The sequence below is a fragment of the Mauremys mutica genome, chromosome 1, assembly GCF_020497125.1.
Source record: "Mauremys mutica isolate MM-2020 ecotype Southern chromosome 1, ASM2049712v1, whole genome shotgun sequence".
In the NCBI taxonomy this organism is placed as follows: domain Eukaryota; kingdom Metazoa; phylum Chordata; order Testudines; family Geoemydidae; genus Mauremys; species Mauremys mutica.
In genome coordinates this window covers 136,971,674-136,979,130 of record NC_059072.1, presented here as the reverse complement: position 1 = coordinate 136,979,130, position 7,457 = coordinate 136,971,674, and positions in this window count along the sequence as shown.

Sequence of the window (7,457 nt, the reverse complement as noted above, 5' to 3'; positions counted from 1 at the left end):
TCCTGAGGAAGTCAGGAGTTCAAGTGTTTCCTTGCCTGGATGACTGGTTGGTGAGAGGAAGGTCCATGCCCCAGGTGTTGTCCAGCATGTCAGTCATCCAGTCCACCTTGGACACATTCAAGTTGCTCTTCAACACAGAGAAGTCAATCCTGTCACCTGTACAAAGGAGAGAGTTTCTAGGAGCTCTCTTGGACTCAATGGAAGCTAAAGCCTTCCTGCCACAGCTAAGATTCCAGATGGTGCTGGCCCTTATTTTTGGACCTGAGGGACCATCCTACCACAACAGTTTCAAATTGCCTTAAGCTTCTAGGCCACGTGGCCTCATACACTTATGTAGTTTAGCAGACAGGCTCCATTTTAGGAAACTGCAAAGGGGCTGGCATCAGTACAGCCTCTAGACGTGTTAGTTCGGGTACCCACACAAATCTTGGCCTCTCTAGACTGGTGGACAGACCCTGCAAATGTCTGTAGGAATTCCATTTGCTCCTCCTAACTTCCATTGAAGCCCATCTCCCTATGAAATCTCACAGCGATATCTTTCTTTCCCACCTTAGCCAGACTGATGCTCTCTCTTTCTCCACATGCATTTATACAGGCAGCAGCTAACAAGTTATATGTGTTGTGGCAAGGCACCTTCTCGGTCTCACCAAACTCAGTTGTTTTTAGCCTTGGTAAGATGGGCTTGGGGTAAAATAGTCCCTCTGGGCTGCACAGGGGCAGTCCGTCCTTCTCTCAGCAGTCTTTAGGGCCTGTTTTTCTCCCTTAGGGGAGGGAATGCAGCCTCCCCTCCTCGTGAGGCTCGCTGTCTTGCGGCTCCTCGCCTACTGGCAGCTTGACTCCTCTCTCTCCCGCTTCTCCCAACAGGGTAAGGTTTAAAAAGGTCTCAGGCAACCCTTAGTTGGAATCAGCTGATCCTAATTGATCAATTGACCTCAGGTAACTCGCTCTCAGCTGATCCTAATTGATCTCTGATAATCCTCTTCTCAGGTGAACCTGATTGACCTGTAGTCACACCGCCTCAGTTGATAGGGAGGAGGGCCTGTTAACCGTTTGATAGTGTTTTCTATTCCCTTCCCCCCTCCTCCCTGCCAGGCAGCCATCTGTCCTGAGATTATCACATATCCCCCCCGGCCCCCGCTGAACACTACGGGGTTGGGCTACTTGGGTCATCAAACAGTGCACCCTTGACAGGCCATCAGCATTGCCATGCTTGATTCCAGACCTGTGTTGTACTCTGAAGGGGAAGGGTCGTAGTGACAGGAACCACCTTGTTACTCTTTTGTTTCTTTCTTTGTTTTGGTGCATTCACTTCAGAGGGGCATGATCCATGACGAGGGTAAACCTCTGTCTGAGTAGGTAGTAGCAAAGGCTTTCTACGGCCCACTTGACCGCCAGGCATTCCTTCTCTACTACAGCATATTTACATTCTCTGGGCAGGAGTTTCCTACTGAGAAACAGGACTGGGTGTTCTTCTCTGACCATTTGTGAAAGGACCGCTCCCAACCCAACCTCAAAGGCATTGGTTTGTAACAAAATCCTTCTCAAAGTCTGGAGCTACCAGCACTGGGACAGTGCAGAGGGCAGTCCACAGATCTGCAAAAGCCTCCTCGGCCGCGCTGGTCCATCTTACTATGTCTGTGCCCCAGGCTTTTGTTAGGTCTGTTAACGGGCATGCCCTAGTGGCAAAGTGGGAGGATGAACCACCTATAGTATCCAGTTAATCCCAGGAATGCTCTGACCTGTTTCTTCCGGACTGGTCGGGGCCAATTCTGTATTCCCTCTAACTTGTTCAGTTGGGGCTTCACCATGCCCCTCCCCATGATATACCTGAGGTATTTGGCTTCTGCTACCCCAACCACGCATTTGGAGGGATTTCCAGTTAGCCCCACCTTCCTCAGTGTGTCCAGGACTGCTTCCACCTTCTCCAAGTGCCTCTCCCAGTCTGGGCTATGTATAATGATGTCGAGATAGACAGCCGCATACTTGCCATGTGGACGCAACAGCTTGTCCATGAGTCGTCGGAGAGTTGCAGGAGCCCCATGTAAACCCAAAGGGAGGACAGTGTACTGATACAATCCCTTTGGTGTTGAAAAAGCCATCTTCTCTTTGTTGGCGTTGGCCAGAGGGATTTGTCAATAACCTTTGATCAGGTCAAGGGTGGACAAAAATCATGCTTTTCCCAGTCTGTCAATTAGCTCCTATCTGGGGTAGAGGATATGCATCAAATTGGGACACTTCATCCAGTTTCCGGAAGTCGTTGCAGAACCTCATACTGCTATCAGGCTTAGGTACTAGGACAACTGGACTGGACCATTGGCTATGAGACTCTTCAATGACTCCTAACTTCAGCATTTTCCTGACTTCTGTCTTGATCTCTTCTCTTTTCATCTCTGGGATCCAGTATGGCTTGACATTCATCTTTCACTCCAGGCTCTGTGAAGATGTGATGGTGAACCTCGGTAGTCCTGCCTGGCTTTTCTGAGAATACATCCTGGTTGCGTTTGATCATGTTGATCACTTCAGTTCATTGGACAGGGGTCAATTCCAGGGATATTCCCACTTGGACGTACCGGTTGCTTTCGGGGTGTGGTGACCCTAGAGTGACCACATGAGCTTCTCTGTCTTGCCAAGGTTTCAACAGGTTTATATGATAGATCTGTTCCAGCTTCCAGCAACCAGCCTGTCGGACCTTATAGTCAACCTCTCCAATGGCTTCTATTATCTCGTATGGCCCCTGCCACCTGGCCAGGAGCTTGTTCTCCGCTGTGGGTACGAACACCATTACCCAATCTCCCACCTGGAATTTTCGGATTGTTTCTCGGCGATTGTAATATGTCTGGGCCTCTTGCGCCCTCTCTATGTGTTTCCACACTATGGGAGGTGACTTGGGCTATCCTGTCTTTCATCTGCAGCACATGCTTGATGATATTTCTCCCTGAGTTCGGCTGTTGTTCCTAACCCTCTTTGGCAATGTCCAATATACCATGGGGGTGGCGACCATATAACAGCTTGAATGGGGAAAACCCAGTTGAAGTTATAGCAAATATTAGGTACGGCAGCAGAGTGTCCCAGTTCTTCCCATCCTGGCTCACCACCTTTCATATCATGTTCTGTTAAACCGTTCGACGAGGCCATTGGTCTGCAGGTGATAGACTGATGTTCTTACAGTCCGTATGTGGAGCATTGCACACAAATCCTTCATTAATTTAGACAAAGGGGGTTCCTTGATCCATCAGGATCTCTTTGGATATCCCTACTCTAGAAAAAAATTGGATTAATTCCTTAGCTATGGTCTTGGACATGGTGTTTCATAGGAGTACGGCCTCGGGGTATCCGGTGGCATAATCTAGCATAATCAATATGTGCTGATGGCCCTGGGCTGATTTCTCCAATGGGCCTACTAGGTCCATAGCTATTTGCTCAAATGGGACTTGGATAATCATCAGAGGTACCAAAGGCGCCCTTATGTGTGGTCAGGGGCCATGTAATTGGCATTCCGGACAGGAGGCACAATATCATTGGACCGCCACATAAATGCTGGGCCAAAAAAACCTCTGTAGAATTCAATCGAGAGTTTTATCTACCCCTAGATGGCCCCTGAACAGATGGCTGTGGGCTAGATCCATCACGCCCCTCTGATGCTTCTGCAGTACTAACAGCTGTTCCACTACTTGCTCTTGGACCTGTACTACTCTGTATAGCAGATCCCTCTTTATCATATAATATGGCCCTGGGCCCTTGGCTCTCCTTTCCACAGGGACCCCGTTCACCTCAACTACTTCTTTGCAAATATGGTTATATACTGGATCATTGGCCTGATCCTGCCCAAAGTTCTCCAGCGAAGGTCCAATTTGCCCAAACTCAGGGGGATCTATTTCCGTCTCCCTCTGCATAGTCTCCTTGTCAGTTGGGCTAACTCTTTCCCCCAGGAGTGTAGTCTTCTGGTTCTGGGCCAAGATTCTCATTCCCCTCCTCTTATCTTCTCTCCTTTCTCACCAAGTCTTCCTGGGCTTTCCAGTGGGAGAGAACAAACCCTGGGCAAATTCATGGAAGACCAGGGGGTTGCTAAGTATCGAGGTCATCCCATAGCTCTTGGGATTATTACCTTCTTCTGACTCCTCTCCAGGGAGTAGGCTGCCAAACCCTGGGAAGTCTCATCCTATGAGGACTGGATATGGGAGTTTCAGGACCACCCCACTGTCACCTTAGTGGGGTTACCCAGACTTCTATTTTTACCGGGTAGTAATTGACATCCCCATGTACACAGGACATCCCCATGTGCATTTGGCCCAGAATAGTTGGTCTGCCCGACCAGCTTTCCTGAGACCAGCATGACCGCTTCCTAAGTCCACTAACACAGTGGTCTCTATGCCATTCATTTTAACTAGTCTAGTATACCTATGAGGGACCATCGCAACCCCTACTAGATTTATTAGATCGCAGGGTCCTCCTAGATCTCCCAGGTCTTATATCATGGGCCTGGGACTTGCTGTTGCAGGTTTCAGCCGTTTCAGTGGCTAGTGGTGGTTTGATATTGTCACTAGGTGGGTTCTGGTCTCCAAGCGGACTCAAGTCAGGGCTTTGCTATCAGCTATGGCTTTGCCTAGAGAGCATTTTACAGTATGGACGGGCTTTTGAACAGGACTGTAGCTTCATTACCCAGTTCTTTGACCTTCCATCCAGCACAGGGAAGCAGTGAGCACTGGTGAGCATAGGGGTCGTTTCTTCAAAGACTTCAAGGGAGTTTGTTGATATTTTATACATCCATTAAGCTGTTGAGAGTTCAAATGGACTCCAAGTTGGCCCATTGGGAGGGTGGAGGTCAGGGGTGGCAGGTGATGAAGTCTGTTCTCATTTCATCCATGTAGTCTGTCCCAGCCCTTTCTTTGTGTCCCCAGCAAATCAGAAGAAAGCAAAGGACCAGTTGCTATCCATTTTGTGGTCTCAGCATCTTAGGTACTAGCCACTCCTGGCTTTAACTTTTTACTGTGTTGGTGGAGCTGTAGTTAGAGCACTTTTTGCAGAAGGCTGGGGGGTGTTGGTGGGGAGGAGTGAGAAATGGGTAATGTCCATAGGAGGGAGTGGAGATAAAACAGGGTGGGAGGCTGGGAACTGGGTGGATTAAACAGCAGAAATTAGGAGTCATACTAGCCATATGTCTTGTCCCTTGGGAGTGGAGGAGTCAATGGAGGATATCCAAGCGCTGTGTTTTCTCTCCTGCAGTCTGAGCACAGTCCCCACTAGAGGCAGAAGATGGAATCTGACTCTGTAGCAAACACAAGCTGGAGAGAGCACGTGCATCCCCAAGGATCAGGTCTGAGCCATTAGAATCAGGATTTCCATTCCCCAAGGCAAGGACCCACTCCCCCCATCCCGATGTGGCCCTGCATCCCCCCATTCCTATGTGTTTCTGTGCCCCTACTAAGCCACTCCCCTGTCACTGTGTCAGGGGCGGCTCTACAAATTTGGCCGCCCAAAGCAGTCATGCCCGGGAGGCGCCCCCGAGCTGCGGGAGCAGCGGACCTCCCGCGGGCATGACTGCGGAGGGTCCGCTGGTCGCGCGGCTCGGCTGGACCTCCCGCAGCTGCGGGCGGTTCGCTGGTCCGGCGGTTCCAGTTGAGCTGCCGCAGGCATGCCTGCGGGAGGTCCAGCCGAGCCGTGGGACCAGCGAACCGTCCGCAGTCATGCCTGCGGGAGGTCCACAGGAGCCGCCGACCGAGCGTCCCCTCCGCAGTCATGCCTGCGGCAGGTCCGCTGCTCCCGGGGTTCCGGTGGACCTCCCGCAGGCATGACTGCGGCAGGTCTGCCGGCCCAGCCTGCCGCCCCCCCGGGAAAGGGCCGCCCCAGGCGGGTGCTTGCCCCGCTGGGCTCTGGAGCCGGCCCTGCACTGTGTGGCCCTGTGCCTCCTCCCCCTGTGGCTCTGTGCCTTCACTCCCATTCAGCCCCTTCCCCAGTCTGTCCTCACCCCACTAGCCCTTATGAGCCCCTGTCTGACTCCCCAGTCACCCCAGACTGGCTGTCTCCCCATAGCCCCTGTCTCCTGACTTGGCCCAACAGGCACTTGGTGTCTCTACAAGCTCTTCCCCTTCCCTAGCTGGCTGGGAAAGGCTGCTGTGTTCGATCATCACAGCGCCCTCTAGTGGGCAAAAGGTGGAACTGCAGACGTTATCTTCTGCTGGGAGCTGCTGTTGTGGTCTATTGCCACAGCGCCCTCTGGTAGGCAAAAGGTGGAACTGCAGCAACTTTTCAGCAGATACTTTTTGCACAGCTCATTAATTATGCGCACACACAGTGGCGCAGAAGTCCCACAGCAGTACCCTTTTCACTTCTCGCACAGCCGGTAAGAGCTGCCTGGGTGGGAAGACCCAGCTCTGGGGCCAGCAAAGCCCTCAGGGAGCAACAACCTCAGGGAGGAGCCTCCCTTGGCACACAGCCCCTTGCTATCCCTCTCCCTGCACCCTGAGCTACCTCCTGCCCACACACAACCCCTAGCTACCTCTTGCCTGAACCCTGAGCTACCCCTCTCCCTGCACCCTGAGCTACCCCCTTCCTGCACGCAGCCCCTAGCTACCCCCCTGCCTGCACCCTGAGCAGTTTTCAAACTTTTTTACTGAACCCAGCCCCCCATTTGAGTTTTAATTTTGGTTGCACTCCCCCAACCCAGAGAGGCTGGATGGCCTGCTGAGGAGAGTTAGTGGGTGGAGGTAGCACTCCCTCCTGGGACCCTGCCATGCAAAGCTGGCCTGAACCCCACTGGTCCCTGCCCCCTAATAGAAGTCAAAATACACCTATGCCCGAGCCCCCATCCCACCCCACCTGGCAGCAGAAGCCCAGAGCCCTGAGCCCCAGCACCCCAGAGGGCTAAAGTCCCAAACCTCCCTGGAGCCTGAAGCCTGGAGCCCTGAGCCCTTTATGGCATGTTGGGGGGAGGCTCCGAAAGAAAAAGTTGAGAACCCCTTTCCTAGACAAATTTTATTGAATTAAGTTAAACCTTACTGAATAAAGTTTCAGTATGTTAGGAGTTCATTATATTATAAAATGCAAATAGTCATGTATTATTGTGAGATTGGCTGGAAATTTCTTAGGAGGAAGATAGAATTAATGCATTCTCTGGGAAGTACTGTGGGCTTCAAAAGATGATGCTGAACAATGTAGCAGATGCAACTGATCTTTTGGAGCAATACGTGTGAAGAGGAATGCCTAGGGAATACTGGGGAGGAGGGGATTGCAACCCTGCACTTAAGGACTAAGCCTTCAAAGCTTTGCCTTGAGACGGGACCTTTTGTTTGCTTTGCACAGTTGCATGATAACAGTTCAAAGACAAACTTCAAAGGCATAACTGATTTACTCATGGAAATGCTATTTCTGAGCAAAAGTCGTTATGAACTTGTGTCCAGCAGGAAAACCCTGGGTGGGGTTTGAAGGACTGTTCACTGGCCACAGCCCTTGTTGGAGTT